General features: G+C 43.2%; 1 pseudogene; it reads left to right on the forward strand.

Annotated features, from left to right (window-relative positions):
- The window catches only part of LOC122748705, a 95,762-nt pseudogene extending 84,323 nt beyond the window's left edge, over positions 1-11,439 (forward strand).
- The last annotated feature ends 8,577 nt before the right edge of the window (positions 11,440-20,016 follow it).

A 20,016-nucleotide genomic window follows, 5' to 3' on the forward strand; every position in this document is an offset into this window, starting at 1 on the left:
CCATACTATTTCTTTTGTTTTGGGTGCTGTTGGTTTTTTTTTCTATTTTGAGGTTTTGCATCACTGCTCTGATTTTTTCTCTTGTAACAAGATTAATGCAGAAATAGGATTAATGTTATTATGTGTATATATATGTGTGTGTGTGTATATATCTATATGTATATGTATATGTATAGAGATATATAGATATAACCTATATCAGATTACCTGCTGTCTAGGGGAGGGGGGAGGGAGGGGAGGGAGGGAGAAAAATCTGAAATTATAAAGCTTGTATAAACAAAAGTTGAGAACTATCTTTACATGTAACAGAAAAAATAAAATACCTTATATGTTAAAAAAAATAGTTGGGAGTATTTCATCTTAATAAAGTAAATCTGGCCATGTTTAAAAAAAAAAGATTGAACAGACAGGGGGCAGCTAGGTGGCCCAGTAGATAAAGCACTGGCCCTGGATTCAGGAAGACCTGAGTTCAAATCTAGCCTCAGACATTTGGCACTTACTAGCTGTGTGACCCTGGGCAAATCACTTAACCCTCATTGCCTCACAAAACAAACAAAAAAAATAGATAGATAGATAGATAGATAGATAGATAGATAGATAGATAGATAGATAGATAGATAGATAGATAGATAGATAAGTGAATAAGTGAATGAATGAATATATATATATATTATATATATATATATTTATCATTATAAGATTGAATAGAGAGAATACTTCACTGACTCCTTTGATGCCCCTTTGAACTTAAGAGGTCAGAAGAAGGCTGGAATTGTCAGGAAAAGTTTTATGACAAAGGTAGAGATGATATAGTAGCAATAAGCACTGACTTTTAGGCACATACAGAATGTCCCAAAAGTCTTAGTGCGGTTTTAATATATTGAAACCTAGAAGTGTACTAAGATTTTTGGGACACTGTAGCTTGCTAGGAGGTTTACAAAGCATTCTACAAACATTATTTCACTTGATTCTCACAACAATGCTGTAAAGTATGTGCTACTGGTATTATTATCCCCAATTTAAAGGTGAGGAAACTATTTGAGAGTGGTTAAGTGACTTGCCCAAAGTCATATAATCTTAACTTAAAAAAAAATTTTTTTTTAGGGGGCAATGAGGGTTAAGTGACTTGCCCAGGTTCACACAGCTAGTAAGTGTCAAGTGTCTGAGGCTGGATTTGAACTCAGGTCCTCCTGAATTCAAGGTCAGTGCTTTATCCACTGCACCACCTAGCCAACCCCCCCTCCCAAAATCATATGATCTTTTTTTCTTTTTCTTTTTTTGCAGGGCAATAAAGGTTAAGTGACTTGCCTAAGGTCACACAGCTAATATCAAGTGTCTGAGGCTGGATTTGAACTCAGGTCCTCCTGAATCCAGGGCCAGTGCTTTATCCACTGTGCCACCTAGCTGCCCCCCAAGTCATATAATCTTAACAGATGCTGTAAATAGGTTTTGAATCTAGGTCTCTCCTACATGTACGCCTAACACTCTTCCCACTCATTATATCTTGCTTCTGGACCTTGGACTAGACATATAGGGGGCAGCTAGGTGGCTCAGTGGATAAAGCACTGGTCCTGGATTCAGGAGGACCTGAGTTCAAATGGGGCTTCAGACACTTGACATTTACTAGCTGTGTGACCCTGGGCAAGTCACTTAACCCTCATCGCCCCACCCAAAAAAGGAAAAAAAAAAGGACTAGACATATAGCCTTAGGTTAACTACTTAACCTTTCAGTTTCCTCATGTATAAGACTAAATAACCACTAAAATCTGAAAATATAATCCTAAAATATATCAATACCAAACAGGCTCCTGAAAGGATGAAGTCACATTTATCAAGTTCCTACCATGTTCCAGGCATGGTGCTAAACACTGCTGATACAGACACAAAAGAGTCTTTGTTTTCAAGGAGCTTGCAGTCTAATGGGAGAGATAAGCAACTATGTAAAAACAAGCTATATGTGGATATGTACATGTACATATACATACACATATACATATTACATACATATATACAATACACATACACAACACACACACACATATATATATATATATATGGAAAATTGGAGATACTCATAGGAAAGGCACTAGCTGAGTGGGTAGGGAGAAACCAGGAAAGGCTTCTTATAGAAGAAAGGTTTTAGATGAGACTTGAAGGAAGCCACGGTCAATTAGGTGGCACAATGGACAGAGCACCAGAGTTGGAGTCAGGAAGACCTGAGTTCATATCCAGCCACAAACACTAGCCGTGTGACCCTGAGCAAGTCGTTTCACCCTGTTTGCCTTAGTTCCTCATCTGTAAAATGGGCTGGAGAAAGAGATGGTGAGCCACTCTAGTATCTTTACCAAGAAAACCCCAAATGGGGTCATGAAGAGTCAAACAGTACTGAAAACAACTGAACAATAGCAAAAAATGAAGGAAACCAGGAGGCAGAGATGAGGAAGGAGAGAATTCCAAGAATGAGGGACAGCCAGAAAAAAGAGGAAGCAGATACAAAGATTATTACTTTCCAGAGAGGTGGAAGATTCCATTGGTTGTTTTGTGTCTGAATTTGAGGTATACTAGGGACACTTCACAGGAGGTAAATCTAAATGTAGGAAAGGGTTAAGGAAGTTTAAAATGATCACTGCCCGGGGCATCTGGTGGTGCAGTGGATAGAGCACCAGCCCTGGATTCAAGAGGACCTGAGTTCAAATTTTACCTCAGACACTTGTCACTTACTAGCTGTGTGACCCTGGGCAAGTCACTTAACCCCAATTGCCTCACCAAAAAAAAAGAAAGAAAGAAAGAAAGGAAGGAAGGAAGGAAGGAAGGAAGGAAGGAAGAAAGAAAGATCACTGCCCAGCACTATTCATGACCTTGGAGATCCAGATGATAAGAGATACAATCAATCAACAAACATGTCTAAAGTGCCTACTATGTGCTAGGCACTAAGAGACAGAAACAGCTAGGGGCCATGGTAGTTTAAGAACAACTCTTTCAGGAAGAAGCCTGGGAGAATAAGCGATTTACTTAACCACTCTGAAGTAGTTTTCTCATCCATAAACTATAAACTGGGGATGATAATCCCGGTAGCACATATTTTACAACGTTGTTGTGAGGATCAAGTGAAATAATATTTGAAAAGTGCTTTATAGAAGAGTGGAGCGCAAGGCCCACTCCGGACATGTTTATGTGTGAGCCAGAGCATGTCGCTTAAACTGTCAGCCCTCGGCAGCTAAGACAGTGTCCCAGAACAAACGCTCCAGGTCCTCGGTAAAATTCATGGGCGATCAAAAAGATAAGCTGAGCAGACTACACAGGAAAAAAATAACACACACACACACACACACACACACACACACACACACACACACACACACGCAAAAAATGCAAACTATATTAATAATAGCTCTCATTTGGTTCTCACAACAACCCTGTGCGAGGAGGTGCAGGTATTAGCTTCATGTTATAGGTATCAGTGAAAGAAGCTGCTGTGTCCTGATGACAAGACCCTGGCCACTCTTTCCAGAAGAAGTGGAATATTCACTCCCCTTTGCTGCTTCCAGGCTCTCCTCCTTACCACTGCCACTCAGTAACCTCTCGATTGAGGTTCCATTCAATCTGTGTCCCCCAATCAAGATTCTTCTGACCTCTTATTTTCAGGCTCCAAAGCCTTTCCTTCCTCAGGGGGCAGGAACTTCAAACACAACTGATAGTCCCTTAAACACCTCTGAGTTCCTCAGTTTGAGTAATCATCCCACCTCACCTATACACAGAGAGGTCATACTCTCATACTCAATAATTGATCGGGGAGGCTAGGTGGCACAGTGGATAAAGCACGGGCCCTGGATTCAGGAGTACCTGAGTTCAAATCCAGCCTCAGACACTTGACACTAGCTGTGTGACCCTTGGCAAGTCACTTAATCCCCATTGCCCCGCAAAAAAAAAAAAAAAAAAATTGATCTTGCTATCAAGTGTTCAATTTGTGTTCATGAACTCTGAAATTTGTTCATCTGATCGTAGTCTGTCATTCTAACTTCCCTCTGCTGTCAATCCATAATCCAGTTCTTCATCCTCACTTTGACCACCATCCCCTCAGTTCTTTCTGAGGCCATCACCTCTAAACTTGGCTGCAGTCCTACACTGGCTGTTTGTGAAGATCAAACAGAAATGTAATTAAAGCATATTCGCCCCCCCCCAAAAAAAGAAAAGTGCTTTATAAGGGGGCAGCTAGGTGGCATAGTGGATAAAGCACCAGCCCTGGATTCAGGAGGATCTGAATTCAAATCTGGCCTCAGACACTTGACACTTACTAGCTGTGTGACCCTAGGCAAGTCACTTAACCCTCATTGCCCCCCCCAAAAAAGTGCTTTAAAAGCCTTTAAAAGCTTTAAAAGCAAGCTACAGGGTGCCTGAAAAATGTTAGTGTAGTTCCAAGTTTCAGCAGAATATTCATTTTGATACCATGGAAGCATGAACATCAAGAGGTTTGTTTCAGTCACCATGGGGAATATATGTTATATTTGTCTTCCTCCATGAGCTGGTCACCAATTATGTGGGCAACAAGTTTGAACTTATCTCTCTTCTAGATGATTTCTTTTTTTCTTTTTTTTTTTTTTGCAGGGCAATGAGGGTTAAGTGACTTGCCCACCATCACATGCATCCAGAAGAAGGTGTATCCATATGAGGATGTCAAATGGACAATTAAGAGCAGAATCATCTTTCTAATGCCTTAATCAGAGTCATGGAGGAAAGATCCTGAACTAGGTGGAAAGTTAGAGACCTCCCTGGTCTACCTCATTCTCTAATTTTTTTTCATCTTTCCTCCCACACTGAATTCCCATGATTACTTTGTCTTTCACTTCTCTTTTTGGTCTCAACCTGCGTATTCAAGGGCAGAGGGAGTTCCCAGTTGAGGAAACTCCCACAATGCAGATGGTAACTAGTACAATTTATCATCTTAAGGACTTTCCTGCAGCACAGCTTGGGATCATGCAATTAGTATGTATCAGAGGCCAGATGAGGTAGAATCTCTTCATTAACAATGATGATGGGGCAGCTAGATGGCGAAGTGGATGGAGCACGGGCCCTGGAGTCAGGAGGACCTGAGTTCAGATCCGGCCTCAGACACTTAACACTTACTAGCTCTGTGACCCTGGGCAAGTCACTTGGCCCCAGTTGCCTCACCAAAAAAAAAACCAAAACAATGATGATGATGGGATTTTCTTTAGCTGTCCCCCATGCCTGCCTCCTGGCTTCCCTGGTTTCATTCAAGTCCCTGTATAAATTCTACATGTTAGAGGAAACCTTTCCCAAGGCCTCTTCATCCCAGTGCCTTTCCTAAGTTGATTATTTTCTACATAGTCTGTACTTAATTTGTACATAATTGTTTTCAAGTTGGCTCCCTGATAAGATTCTGAGCTCCTGTCTTTTGCCTTTATTTGTATCCTTAGCTCTTAGCATAGTACCTGACATATAGTACTTATGGACTGACTGATGATGATTAATGATAATTATAATCATACTTTACTCATTTAACTTATATGCAGAGTATATCTTGTGAAATGTCAGGCTGAATAAATCAAAAGCCAGAATTAAGATTGCTGGGAGGAATATCAACAATTTCAGAAGTGCAGAAAGTGCATATCTCATGGCAGAAAGTAAAGAAGAATTAAGAAGCCTCAATGAGGATGAAAGAGGAGAGTGAAAAAGCTGGCTTGAAGCTTAACATCAAAAAAAAAAAACCTAAACTAAAATCATGGCAACGGGTCCCATGAAGAAATGGGAGCAGTGTCAGATTTTCCATTCTTGGGCTCAAAGATCACAGTAGATAGCAACTACTGCCATGAAATTAAAACTCTTGTTCCTTGGAAGGAAAACTATGGCAAATCTGAACAGCAAACTAAAAAAGTATAGACATCACCTTGCCTACAAAGGTCCATATAGTCAAAGCCATGGTTTTCCCAGTAGTCTTGTATGCCTGTGAGAGCTGGACTATAAGGAAAGCTGAGTGATGCAGAATTGATGCTTTTGAATATGGTGCTAGAGACGACTTTTGAGAGTCCCTAACCCTGGTCAAATCACTTAACACTCATTGCCCTGAAAAAAAAAAAAAAAAGAGAGTCCCTTGGATGGGAGGGAAATCAAATTAGTCAATACTTGAAGAAATTAATTCAGACCATTCACTGGGAGAACAAATACTGAAGTTTAAGCTTAAACACTTTAGCCATATAATGAGAATACAGGACTCATTGGAAAATACCCTGATATTGGGAAGAGAGGAGAAGGGGACAGAAGAGAATCAGATGGATCGTGTCATAGAGGCAATGAATATGAGCTTGGAACAGACTTTAGGAGATAGTGGAGGATAGAAGGGTATGGTGTGCTATGGTCCATGGGGTCATGAAGAGTCAGACATGACTGAACAACTGAACAACAAAAATTTCCTGATTTGATTTTTTTTTTTTAGTGAGGCAATTGGGGTTAAGTGACTTGCCCAGGGTCACACAGCTAGTAAGTGTTAAGTGTCTGAGGCCAGATTTGAACTCAGGTACTCCTGACTCCAGGGCCGGTGCTCTATCCACTGCACCACCTAGCCGCCCCCGATTTGATTTTTGAAATGAAAGGATTGATTGCTAAGTGAGTTGAGTGAAAGAATAAATGAGTCAAAAGCCTTTATTATTAAGCTTTTACTATGCTCAAAACTCTGGGGATACAAACAGAAAAATGGAGATGATTTGTTACTCTCAGGGAGCTCATATTTTAATGTGGGAGATAATATGTTTAGGAGATTTCAGGCAAGTGACATGGAAAAGTCCCATAATCCTTAGGGTGCAGCAGTAAAAGAAAAGATAAAACATTTCCCTTAATTTTACTTCCACTGATAAAACCACATCCCTTTCTCATGTTCAGAATTCTGAGTGCAGATAGAAGCATACTTTTTTCCTCTTTATTTTTCTTGCTTTTATTTATTTATTTGCTATATGGCTAGTATGGAAAAATGTTTTACAGGACTTAAATGAGTATAATTGATATATTGCTTCTCAAAGGAGTGGAAGGGTGGAAGGCAGGGAGAGAATTTGAAACAAAAATTAAAAAAATAAATGTAAAAATAAAATATAATAAAAAAAAACCTTAATAAACCATCCCAAAGCAACCTACTTTCCTCCTTCCTGCACCCACCCCCCCAGACCAAGTAGATTGATAGGACAAATGAATGCCTTTCATTTAAGGTACTTTGATTTCAGTAATTTGTAAGTAATTTGACCAAGTCATTCATCATTGCTTTCTGGACAAGATGAAGAAATGCTAACTGGCTGTTGGTACAATTAGGTGTAGTCCCAGCTAATTGAACAACTGCAACCAAGGAGTTTTGTTTAATCCTTCAATATCAACTTGAAAGGAGATCTCTAATAGCTGCCACAAGGCTTTGTCCTTGGCCCTGACCTGGTCAACAATTTTATCAATGACTTGAAGACATAAAGGGCATGCTCATCGACCCTCCTACATAAGACATGAAACCTGGATGGATATCTAATATATTGGATAATATCAAAAGTTTAAAATATCTCAAAAGGTGGACAGGATTTACTTATCAATGAGATAAAAATTCATAAAGACAAATACAAATTTCTGCACTTAAGTTTAGAAAATCATCTTCAGGTTGAGAGTGACAGATTTGAAAAGTTTGTGTGTGGGGAAAAATCAAAATCAAACTTCTGTGGGTATTAGTTGGCTATAAGCCTAAGAAAGATTAGATATCAAATGGGTTTGGGTTTTTTTTGGTGGAGCAATGAGGATTAAGTGACTTGCCCAGGGTCACACAGCTAGTAAGTGTCAAGTGTCTGAGGCTGGATTTGAACTCAGGTCCTCCTGAATCCAGGAGGTGCTTTATCCATTGTACCACCTAGCTGTCCCAAGCCTAAGAAAGACTGAACAGATGTAAGATAGTAGCCAAAAGTGTTGATTTAATTTCAGACTACACATTTAAGTAAGGTGGTTGCTTAGGTGGTGCAGTGGATAGAGTACCAGGCCTGGAGTCAGGAAGACTCATGTTTATGAGTTCAGTTCTGGCTTCAGACACTTCCTAGCTTTGTGACCCTGGGCAAGTCATTTAATTCTGTTTGCCTTCTTTTCTTCATCTGTAAAATGAGCTGAAGAAGGAAATGGCAAACCACTCCAGGATCTTTGCCAAGAAAACCCCAACAAAGAGTTGGACACAACCGAGACACCTCAACAGCAACAAAGCACCAGTAATAGCAAAGTTATTAGTAATAAATTATTTAGTCTTTGTAACAAGAAGTTTATGGTTTCATGAAACTCTTTTCAATTCAATTCAGAAAGCATTTCTTGAGCATCTACTACCTAGAAAGCATTGTGCTAGGTCCTCAGAATACAAGAACAAAATAAAAATAACCCCTGTCTTCAAAGAGCTTACCTTCCACTGAGGAATATGCCATGTAGAGCATCACATAGATACAGATAAATGAATATAAAGTCTATATGAAGTAATATAAAGAAATAGAAATTTTAAGAGGGGGGAGTTAATAACTATGAGGTTTCTGGGAAAGGCTAGCAGGCCACTTTTACTTTAACAGGGAATACATTAAGGGGTATTGTTGGCAATTAGTTGCGTCTGACTTCATGACCCCATTTGGGGTTTTCTTGGCAAAGATCCTGGAGTGTTTTGTCATTCCCTTCTCCAGCTCATTTTACCGATGAGGAAACTACACAAACAGGGTAAAGTGACTTGCCCAGGGACACACAACTAGTAAGTGTTTGAGGCTGGATTTGAACTCTGATCTTCCTTACTGTAGGCCAAGTACTCTATCCACTGCACCACCTACCAGCCCTATAAAGGGGTATAAGAAATAAAGTGGGCAAGGTGGCTAGATTATGGAGGACTACAAATATTGAGATGAGGATTGTATATTTTACTCTAAAGGTCATAAGAAGCCACTAAGGATTTTTGAGTAGAGGAGTAACAAAGCCAGATTTGTTTTAGGTATATCAATTTGACTGCAGTGAGAGGGGGGGACCAGAATAGATATCAACTGGATTCTTGTAATAGCTGAAAAAAGGTGTGAACCACAGTGATTACTGTGTTAGTGGACAGGAGGGCACAAATGTGAGAAATGTGGAGATAGAATCAACAAGACCTAGCAACTGTTTAGTAAGCCAGTTAAGCAGCACAACCTACTATGTGCCAGGCACTGTGCAAAGCTCTAGGGAAAGACTCAAAAAATAATCCTTCTTTTCAAGGGGTCCACAGCCTAATGGGAAGATTCAATATGCAAAAACTTATCACAAACAAAATATATACACAATACATTGGAAGTGATCAACAGAGAGATTAGAGATGGAACCTGTGAGGGTAAAGAGTTGAGGATGACTATAATGGTCAGAAACCTGGAAGATTGAAAGAATGGTAGGGCTCTCCACAAAACAGGGAAGTTAGGAGAAGAGATAGGTTTGGGGGGAAATATAGAGAGGGTTTTGTAGGTTCAGAGTTTGAGATTCCTGTGGGATATCCAGGAAGAGATACCTAGCAAGCTCGGGGCTGGAATTCAGGAAAGAAATTTAGGACTAGTTATCTAGGTTTGGAAGTAGTCTGCATGCAAATGATAAGCAAGCCCTGGGGACCTTATGGTCAGACCATATCTGAAGGTAATTGATTCCCTGGAAAGCTGGAGCATGGGGGTGGGGAGGAGGGGGGAAGGGGGGTGGTCGGGGAACCAGAGTGAAGGTGACTTGACATAAGCATAGAAGGTAAGTCACATTTGAACTCGACTCCAGTGTCCTTTCTATTACAACACTGCCTTTCCTAAGGTCATAATCTTCTATTGTAAAAAATGAAAAGTATCCTACACCAACTCTCCAGGCTTAGGGGCTGCGGATGCCTCGGTTGGCCTGGTTTCTTTCTTCTTCTCAGTGACAGAAGGCTTTGCGATCATCTGGTAAATATAGTGGGAGAAGCTGTGACTTAATAAAAATCTCCTTGAGTCTTATTTCTTCCCCTACCAATTGAGGAGAGTGATAGCTGTCCTGGTTATTTCCCAGATTTGTTCTAAGGATTAAATGAAATAATGTATGTGAATCTTTGGAAATTTACATTATATGTGTACATTTATGTGATATATATATTATATATACATATAATATATATTATATTAAAGTATAACATACCACGAGCCACTCCATTGCTCTTTTAAAAGTTCAGCCAGGGACAGCTAGATGGTGCAGTGGTTAAAGCACCGGCCCTGGATTCAGGAGGACCTGAGTTCAAATCCGGCCTTAGACACTTGACACTTACTAGCTGTGTGACCCTGGGCAAGTCACTTAACCCCCATTGCCTGCAAAAAAAAAAAAAGTTCAGCCAGGTGGCAGCTAGGTGGTGCAGTGGATAAAGCACCAGCCTTGGATTCAGAAGGATCTGAGTTCAAATGCGACCTCAGACGCTTGACACTCACTAGCAAGTCACTTAATCCTCATTGCCCCACCCCCCCAAAAAAACAAAAACCAAAAGTTCAGCCAGATTTAGGGGAAAGGGGCAAAACTCAAATCTGTTTAGGTGAGATTAGATGTTTAAACAAACTCCCTTAAAAACAAATTCCAAGATTTGAGGATTATCTCCCTGTATAAGGGATCCATGGTGTACCTCTCTCCCTATGTTTAATAGAAAAGATTCCCTCCAGTACCCCTAGACCGGGACCTGGAGAGTAATGATGAATGTGTTCTGGGTGAAGAATGAGGTTACAGCTGTTCTCTTGGTTCATTAGCTGGGGAAACTGAGGCCTGAGGGCGGTAGGGAGGGAGCGGAGGTGACTCGAGGCTGGGTCACCGGGTGAGTCAGTGGTGGAGCCGGGCTAGATTGCAGTCATTAACATTTACTGGCCCGCCGCCGCCACCGCGACTCGGGGCCCCCGCCCAGGCACTGACACTCCGAACCCAGAAATCCTGGAGTCCCAGTCCTACTCATTCTCCTTCCTAAGTCCTTAGGTCACCAGGCGAAGGGTGTCACTGGGTGCAGTTCACCGAGCGCCCAGATTGCGAGAATGGGGGGTGGCGAGGGACCCTCGCTCTCGCTCTCTCTCTCTCTCTCTCTCTCTCTCCCCGGCTTGCTCCACCTCCATCCTTCTCCCCTCCCTCGCGCCCGGGGAGGCTTGGCCCCTGGCCAGGTTCGGCCGAAGCTGGCGCGGGAGACTCACAGCGGCGCGCGCAGCGCCTGGAGTCTAGTGAGGGGCGCGGACACCGGCTCAGCAGGGAGCCCAGCCCCGCCCCCCTCCCTGCTGCCGGCCCTCCCCCCACCCACCCCCTTTCCCCCATCTGCCTGAGCCTCCCCTGCCCTGCAGCTACGCTTCCCGGGCCGCCGCGAGCGCGAGCGCGCGCATTGAGAAAGGTCTGCGGCAGCTGAGTAATTGCAGCCAAGCCGCCGCCGCCGAGACCCGGGGCCCGTGAAGCCGCTGCCGCCACGGAGCTGAGTCACAGACAGAGACTGCCGCCGGGATGTGGCATTTGGGGCTGCGCGCGCGCGCGCACACACACACACACACACACACACACAATTCACACACGCGTGCACGTGATCCGCGGTGCAAGGCGAAGGAGAAACCCTTGCCCGCACAGGAACATGCACATGTGCCGCGAAGGAAAGGGTTAAGGGTTATGCTTTCTTCCTTCTCCCACTGCCTCCCGGAGTGTGCTTTTCTGGATACTTTATAGAGTTGAGAGTGGAGAAGGAAAGTCAACTCCTGCGGATACTCATGCATCTCTATCCCTCTTCTCCCGTGCCCGTTACCCTCCCTTCTTCCAACACCAACCCTTTCTTCCCACCCCAACTCTGCCGGAGCCCACTACATAGCACCGTTCTGCCATCCCTGTCCCCAGCTTCTCCAACATCTCCCCCCGCCCCGTTAACTTTAGTGCTTTTGGTTTTGTGTCTGAATTCTGACATCGATGCACTTCCATCCCAAATGACTCCTCCAATACCCCTTGGGTAATGAGGGGAGGGGAGGGGCGGAGGGTAGTGTGGTTCTAAAGAGCCACTGGGAGATGGCAAAGGATATCCCATCCTTAGGGCTTAAGCCTCCCCCTGTAATCAGACTGGCTGGTGCCGCCTGGTGTGTTGGGAGCCAGGGTCACCCAGAGGAGACTGGAGTGGAAGAAAGGGAATGAAAGCTCTTTGAGCAGCCCCTCGGGACGGGAAGTGAGCTGTCAAGACTTCACACTGGTGTAGACAGAAGGCTGGGTCCCTGTGGCCAAGGGTGCCAGGGGGTGGCGAGCAGTGGTGTTGTCAGCAGTCTTTGGAGGATGGTAGACCTAGTACTTAAAAATTAAAAATAGTCCTGCCGTGTGGAGAACACTGGGACCTTTAACTTCAATCTTCATAGCACCAGGGGAGCTTAGTCTGAGCTGGTCTAGACCGAGTCCAAAGTAATGTCAAACCTGCTTATTAAGAAACTATTACTTTTCTTGAACTAATTTACTGAAAATTTCCCGTTCCTTTTCTTGAAGAGTGGCAATAGTGGTCCAATGGAAACCCTGAAAATAACACTTAATAAAAACAAGCCTCCTCTTATGGGGAGGCATCTGAGTTTGTCTGGGAGTTGAGTACTAGATTCTAGTCCATCAAGCCTCTCTGTTCGATCCTGAGCCAGCTGCTTAACCTCACTGAGCTAGCTGCATGATTCATGAGAAACTAGACACACGTCCAGAAAGTAAACAGGTACTCCAAAGCTATGCCTGGAAACAGGGACACTTTAAGAGCCCGTAGGTTAAGTTTATGTCTCTATCCTCCCCCCCCCACTCCCCTTTAAGTTCCGGTGGATACAAAAGGGTAGAGTACAGCTGACGTAGAAAATTAAAAGCTGTTTGCTTTTCTGAATTGTATGGTATACTCGTGAAGAAGGCATCGACACTGTATTTTTATAACTTGGATGAGGTCATGATAACCTTCACATTCTGTTCAGTTCCATCAGTTATTTCTGTAGCACCCATGCACACTGGGAAATGCCGTCCTGCTGATGTTTTCCAAATCCTGTTCAATTTCGGATCTTCTTATTAAATAAGTCTCATTGAAATGAACAATGACAAAATGAAAGAGGAGCTGTGAGAAAGACTTTTTTTTTAATAGAGGGAGAGAAGAATGAAGACCAACAGGTGATGTCAACTAAGTATGTCATGGTGTGGAGTGCCATAAAGGTTTTATTGCCCTGTCTCAGGGAGGGCCTGCCTGCCTAACTCACCTGCATGGCTCCACTGTGGGTGAGTAATGTGGACATCCCAAGTTAGTGCCAGGAAATAAAACTTTTTACTGCATCCTCAGGAGCTCTTCTCCTGTTCTCCCTCTTCCTAAGCACAACACTGACACCACCCACTCCCTTGCCTCCTTTCTTTCCACCCCCACCGCCTTGAGGCTTGAGAGAACAGCCATGGGATATAGGACAGAACTCTATGTATTGCCCTAAACCTGTCCTGTCCGGGTTTTTCAGCAGAGGTAATGGAAATGAGCATTTCTGTCATGGGTGGTGGGGGAATAAGTTTAACTTGAAGGAGGTGGGGGGAAGGGAAGGGGGGGAGATGGCTGAAACAAAGGAAAGAGGCTATTAGAGCTAAACTTTGAAAGAAGTCAAGGCAACAATTTATTTAAAAGGTTTTAATTGGTCTTGTTCTGGAAAACTCACTCCTCCTTTGCTAAAATCCTTGTGCTTTCCAGGCTAGCTCAGACCTGCATTACAGGATTACCTGAACCTGCCTTCCTTTTTTTTTTTTTAAGCTTCTCTTTGAACACTGTAAGAGTGAGTCTATGTCCTCTCTCCCTATATGCCTTTTCCTCACTCTTAACCTGTGAGTTCTGTGTGAGTGTGCAGTTTTGTATATCTACCTATTGATCTAACTCTATCTCTCTTTATCTGTATTCTCCACCAGAAAGATCTGATGACCGACCTTAGGCCTCTCGGGCTGGTTTTCCCAGCCCCACTGACTGATCCACTGACTCACTTGGGGCGGGTCTGCTGTAAGACCAAAGCACCCAATGGAATAGGCACCAACTCAGAATCCTTTGTGGGAGGAGAGGGTGTGAGGACATAGCTCCTCTCAACTAAAAAACAAAAAAGAGGCTGCAACTTACCTTTACAATCTCTGCTTCCTTCTAGCCACTCTGTGCATCAGCCAACCTGGACTGTATGCTGTTTCTCATATATGATAATCATATGAAATTATCTCCCCACCCCACCCCCAGCCCGTGTCTTTGCATAAACTGTGCTGTTATGCACCCTTCTCAACTCTGACTCTTACAATCCTCCTTTCCTTAGAAAGTTCAGCTCAAACACCTGCATGGTTGTTTTTTTCCTCATCTCAGCTATTAGTGTTCCTCACCCCCAAATGGCTTTTTATTTACTTTGTATATATATTTTCTACATATTGTACTTATGTGTGTGCATGTTATCACTGCTAAGAGACTGTAAGCTCTTTGAGGGCAGGGAGTGTTTTGTTTTTGTCTTTATATCTCCAATGCCTGGAATGTAGTAGGTGATAAATAAATGCTTGCCATCTACTGTATTATTTGATGATGAGTCTTTTGCAAATGTATCCTCAGCATCAGATGAGGCCTGGGGTGGTTCCCCAGATTGTGTATTGGTGGGAAAACAAAAGAAAAATTCTGGGCCATCCCTTCATCAGTCTTAGCTTTATGAAACTAGAAATTTAGAGCTGCAAAGCCCTTAAGGGATAGAAAAGAAGGAATGGGGAGCAAGAGGATAGAGCAAGTCGATTGGAATCTCTTACGGGTTATAATTATGTGGTTTTATATCATTTTGTTATCCTTCTCAAAGTGAACTGAAACACTACAAATTAAAAAAAAATAATTTGAGATGATCTTATATTTATAATAATACTCTTTTTTTGGTGGGACAATGAGGGTTAAGTGACTTGCCCAGGGTCACACAGCTAGTGTCAAGTGTCTGAGGCTGGATTTGAACTCAGATCCTCCTGAATCCAGGGCCAGTGCTTTATGCACTGCGCCACCTAGCTGCCCCGATGAGCTTATATATAAACCAAAAAAAAACCCAAACCTTTTTTTTTTTTAAATGGCAAATGTGGGGGGGCAGCTAGGTGGTGCAGTGGATAAAGCACTGGCCTTGGATTCAGGAGGACCTGAGTTCAAATCCAGCCTCAGACACTTGACACTTAACTAGCTGTGTGAGCCAGGGCAACTCACTTAACCCTCATTGCCCTGCAAAAACAAACAAACAAAAATGGCAAATGTTATAGCCAGAGGAGACCTTAAAAAACAAGCTCAACCCCATCACTTACAGGTGGAGAAAGAGACAAAAAGATAAGAAATAAATGGCTCGACATCACCTAGTTAAAGAAAAAGCTAAAACTGAATGTCCAGTTTACCTGCCTCTAAGTTCAGTGTTCCTTCTACTATGCCAGGTTGCTTTTCAATTTCTTTTGGGTCCAAAACTCATTTCTTGGTGTAGACAACTCCAACAAAGGAAATGTTTCTACTAGGGCAGATCCATAACTTTTTTTTGGTTTTTTTATTTTTTTAGTGAGGCAATTGGGGTTAAGTGACTTGCCCAGGGTCACACAGCTAGTAAGTGTTAAGTGTCTGAGGCCGGATTTGAACCCAGGTACTCCTGACTCCAGGGCCGGTGCTCTATCCCCTTCGCCACCTAGCTGCCCCCATAACTTTTTGCATCTAATAGTTTTATAGAGTTACCTGTACCACTGAAAAGTGAAATGACCTGCCCAAGGTCACAAAGCCAGTAGTTCTCAGAGACAGGACTATTGCAATACCCTACTGTTTGGTCTCCCTGTCTCCAGTTTCTCCCCACTCTAAGTCATCCTCCACTGAGCTGCTAGAGTGATCTTCCTCAAGCACAAATCTTTCCATATCATTCTTTTATTTGATAAACTCCAATGGTTCAAAAATGAAGGACAAACAACAATTACCTCCGAGATCAAATATAAAATGCTTTCTTTGGAATTTAAAACCCTTCACAAGCCAGCCCTTTGCCTTTCCAGTCTTTATCCTTCTTTATTCTCTTCAGTCACACTGGCCTCCTTGTTCCTTGCATAAGACAGTCTGAAGTTTGATTCTGACTTTTTATAGACTGTGAACCATGCCTGGAATGCTCTTCCTCCTCACTTGTGCATCCTGGTTGCCCTTGGCCTCCTTTCAGATTCAGCTCAAATCCCACCTTGTGCAGGAGACCTTTCCTGGTCCTTTATTCCCTCACCCCACGTTATGTCTTTTTTCTAAAATTACCTTCTATTTACACTGTACTTATCTTATGTGCAGGTAAACATTTTGGCAGATTGTCTCTCCCATTAGAATGTGAGCTCCTTGAGATCAAGAACTATTTGTTGCCTTCCTTTGTATATCCCCAGTGCTTATTGTAGTGCCTGTCACAAATTAAGTTCATAAATCTGGCCTCAGACACTTGACACTTACTAGCTGTGTGACCGTGGGCAAGTCACTTAACCCCAATTGCCTTAAAAAAAAGAGAGAGACAGAGAATGCTCTTAGTGTTTCCCCCTAATGGAGCCCAGACTGTTTAGTTGGTTTATTTGCATCCCTAGTACTAAAACACAGGTCCTGATACATCACTGACAAGTTGAGTCTAATCAATAAACATTTATTAAGGACCTACTCTGCTATGCTTAGGTCCTGAGGAGGCAAAGAGTGGCAAAAGACAGTCCTTGGTCTCCGAGGCCTTCACAGTTAAACATGCAAATAACTACATACAAATAAGACATACACATTGTTATGGGCCTGGGATGCCTCAGAAGTTTTCTGGGGTAAATCAAAGAACCTTCTCCTTGAGAAACTAAACCAAAGGACACACCTAAAGAGATAAATGGCTCTGGATCTGGACAGAGCTAGCTCCTGGACCACCACCCTTCATTCCAGTCTTCCCCACCCATAGGGGAGATAAGATTAGGTGTGGCTGCTGCCTTTGTGGCCCGAGGAGCAGAGAGATGGCTTGAGAGATCCAGAGCTGCCACTCACCCAACTTCCCCCAGCCACCACCAGTGGGGGATGATCCTCCCCCAATAAGGGAATTTTTCACAGCCATATGATCACCTCATTGGACCACCATGGTCTTCTATCAAAGTATCTGCCTGTCTCCTGAAAGGTATTTCAGAGAGCCACACCTCTGTGCCATGCCTTTTCCCCATGAGAAGAAGTTCAATGACTTCTCTCTTGGTTTCCTTTCCATAGCGTCTAAATAAAATATTATTTTATTCTAATTGGATTTGTGTGCAAGAGGGTATAATTCTTTAAAGAGGAATTCCTATGAACCCCTATCCCAAACCCCCATCAATTTCCCCTTAACTCACATACACATATACAGGATGAATTGGAGTAGTCTCAGTGGGAAGGCACTAGTATTAAGAAGCACTGGGGGGGGGGGCAGCTAGGTGGTGCAGTGGATAAAGCACTGGCCCTGGATTCAGGAGGACCTGAATTCAAATCCAGCCTCAGACACTTGATACTTACTAGCTGTGTGACCTTGGGCAAGTCACTTAACCCCCATTGCCAAAAAAAAAAAAGAGGCACTGGGGAAAATATCTTGTAGATGTTGGGATTTTAGTTGAGACTTGAAGGAAGCTGGGAGTTAGAGAGAGAACATTTCAGGGAAAATACTCAGAGTTGGGAGACAGAATGCCTCGTAGGAAGAATGCCAGGATGCCAGCATCATTGTATCTTGTAGAGGGAACTAATGTATAAGAATACTGGATAAGTAGGAAGGAGCCAGATTTTAAAGGTTTAAAGGTGTGGAGGACCAATCAACAAGGCTAACTGAAGATTTTTTTGTTTATTTGTTTGTTCTGGTCAGGCAATTGGGGTTAAGTGACTTGCCCAGAGTCACACAGCCAGTAAGTGTCAAGTTCCGGATTTGAACTCAGGTCCTCCTGAATCCAGGGCCAGTACTCTATCCATTGTGCCACCTAGCTGTCCCCCAACTGAAGATTTTATATTTGATCCTTAATATAACAGGGAGCCACTGAAGTTTATAGAATAGAGGGGTGATGTGGTTAGACTTGCACTGTAGGAAAATTACTTTGACAGCTGAATTGAAGACGGATTGGAGTGGGGAGAGATTTGAGACAGGGAGACTCACCAACAGGCTATTACAGTAGTCTAGGAATGAGGTGATGAGAGCCTGCAGGAGGGTGGTGACAGTTTCAGAGGAGGGAAGAAGGCATATAACAAGAGATGTGTTGGGAAGGTAGGGTCAACAAGCTGTGGCAACAGATTGGATATGGGGGAAGTGGGGGAAGGTATGAGAAAGTAAAGATTTGAGTATAATAAGTAGATTGTGATCCTGGTTGACAGGGAAGATGGTGGTGCCCTCAGTAGTAACAGGAAATTTAGGAAGAGGGGAGTGTTTGGTTTGGGGGTTGGGAGAGATGACAAGTTCAGTTTGGGGCATGTTGAGTTGAAAATGTCTGCAGAATAAAGGCATTTGGAGACATGAGACTAGGAGCCTGGAGAGAAGTTAGAGTTGGATAAATAAAGCTGAGAATCTTCTGCCTAAATATTCATCGAATCCTTGCTGAACGAAGGACTTTTTTTTTTTTTTAGTGAGGCAATTGGGGTTAAGTGACTTGCCCAGGGTCACACAGCTAGTAAGTGTTAAGTGTCTGAGGCCAGATTTGAACTCAGGTACTCCTGACTCCAGGGCCGGTGCTCTATCATCCCCTGCGCCACCTAGCTACCCCGGTTGAAGGACTTTTGACTCTAAAGATGAGAAAGTGAGATTCCTGGACCCACCAACCCACCATCTATCCGCAGGACAAGGGCTGGCCAGGGTCCATCTGTGACTGTGGGATAGAACAAGTCTCACTGGGAAGTCCTGTGGCTAGGAGAAATAGAATGGTACTTGTAGACAGATGACCTGGATTCAAATTCCAAGTGGGGGCCCCCCTCCCTGCCCATTGACTAGTCGTGTGACCTTGCGCTGGCAATGACTTCATCTCACCTGCATTCACTTATATGTAAAATGAAAGCATTAGACCTTTCCCGCTGTTAATTCTGTGGGACTTGTGGATCTCAAACTCCTGACTTTTCCTTCTGGGCCTTGAAGTGCCTGCAGAAATGACCTGAAATGGGATCCCACATGCCTACTTCTTTATTTTTCAGGCCTCTACTGGCACCACACACTGGCATCATCAGAGGTTTTGTGAGCCAGAAGAAGACTGTCCAAATGGACTATGGTGATTATTGGTGTCTGTCCTCCTGCTGCTGAGCACAAAATAGCTTCCATTAAAGTCCTGAGCTTACATTATCTCATGACAACTCTGCAGAGTGCAAATATTATTATTTCCCCCCTTTACAGATGAAGCAACTGAGGCTGAAAGAGGTTAGGTGACTTGGCTGGCCCAGGGCTGTACAGGAAGTCAATTTTGGAACTGGGACTCCGAGTCTTCCAACTCCATATCTGATGCTCTTTTCAGGGAGGGCCCAGAGGCATGGGATTAGGAAAAGGCAAGGCGGTACTAGGAGAGCTTTGTAAGAATAACAGTCCAAGTGGGGGAAGATAAAGGCTTGGGTGGGGAAGGATTTCAGCCAGGTGGAGCCGAGGTAGTGGCAGACTGGGGCAAAGCCACAAAGGTAAAGATAGGCAAATTTGCAGACAACTGGAGATAAGGGAGGAGGAGTGGAGTGCCAAGCCTGGCAGGGCTACTGACGGTTAAAGAAAGTAGGAGTCTCTGCTGAGGGGAGGAAGAGAGGAGAGGAGATTGGTATCAACCCCGGCCTCCAGGCTCCGAGTCTCTTTTTTTGAATAAGGACCTTTTAGATGCAAAAGAAAATATGTGCATTCTAAATGATGACTCCCTCTATTACCTCCTCTGTTTTCTAGGGGAGGCCTAAACAAAGGAAGTTATTTAAATTTGTTCTATAGCTTTACACAGACTAGTTACTATGAAGTAGTTTTTCTTCATTTTTTTATAAGGCTGTGAGTTTTTTTTGTGGAATTTTGAACCCATGTGACTGGTTTCAAATCTTTTCAACATTTT

Source organism: Dromiciops gliroides, chromosome 1 (assembly GCF_019393635.1).
Source record: "Dromiciops gliroides isolate mDroGli1 chromosome 1, mDroGli1.pri, whole genome shotgun sequence".
Lineage (NCBI taxonomy): Eukaryota > Metazoa > Chordata > Mammalia > Microbiotheria > Microbiotheriidae > Dromiciops > Dromiciops gliroides.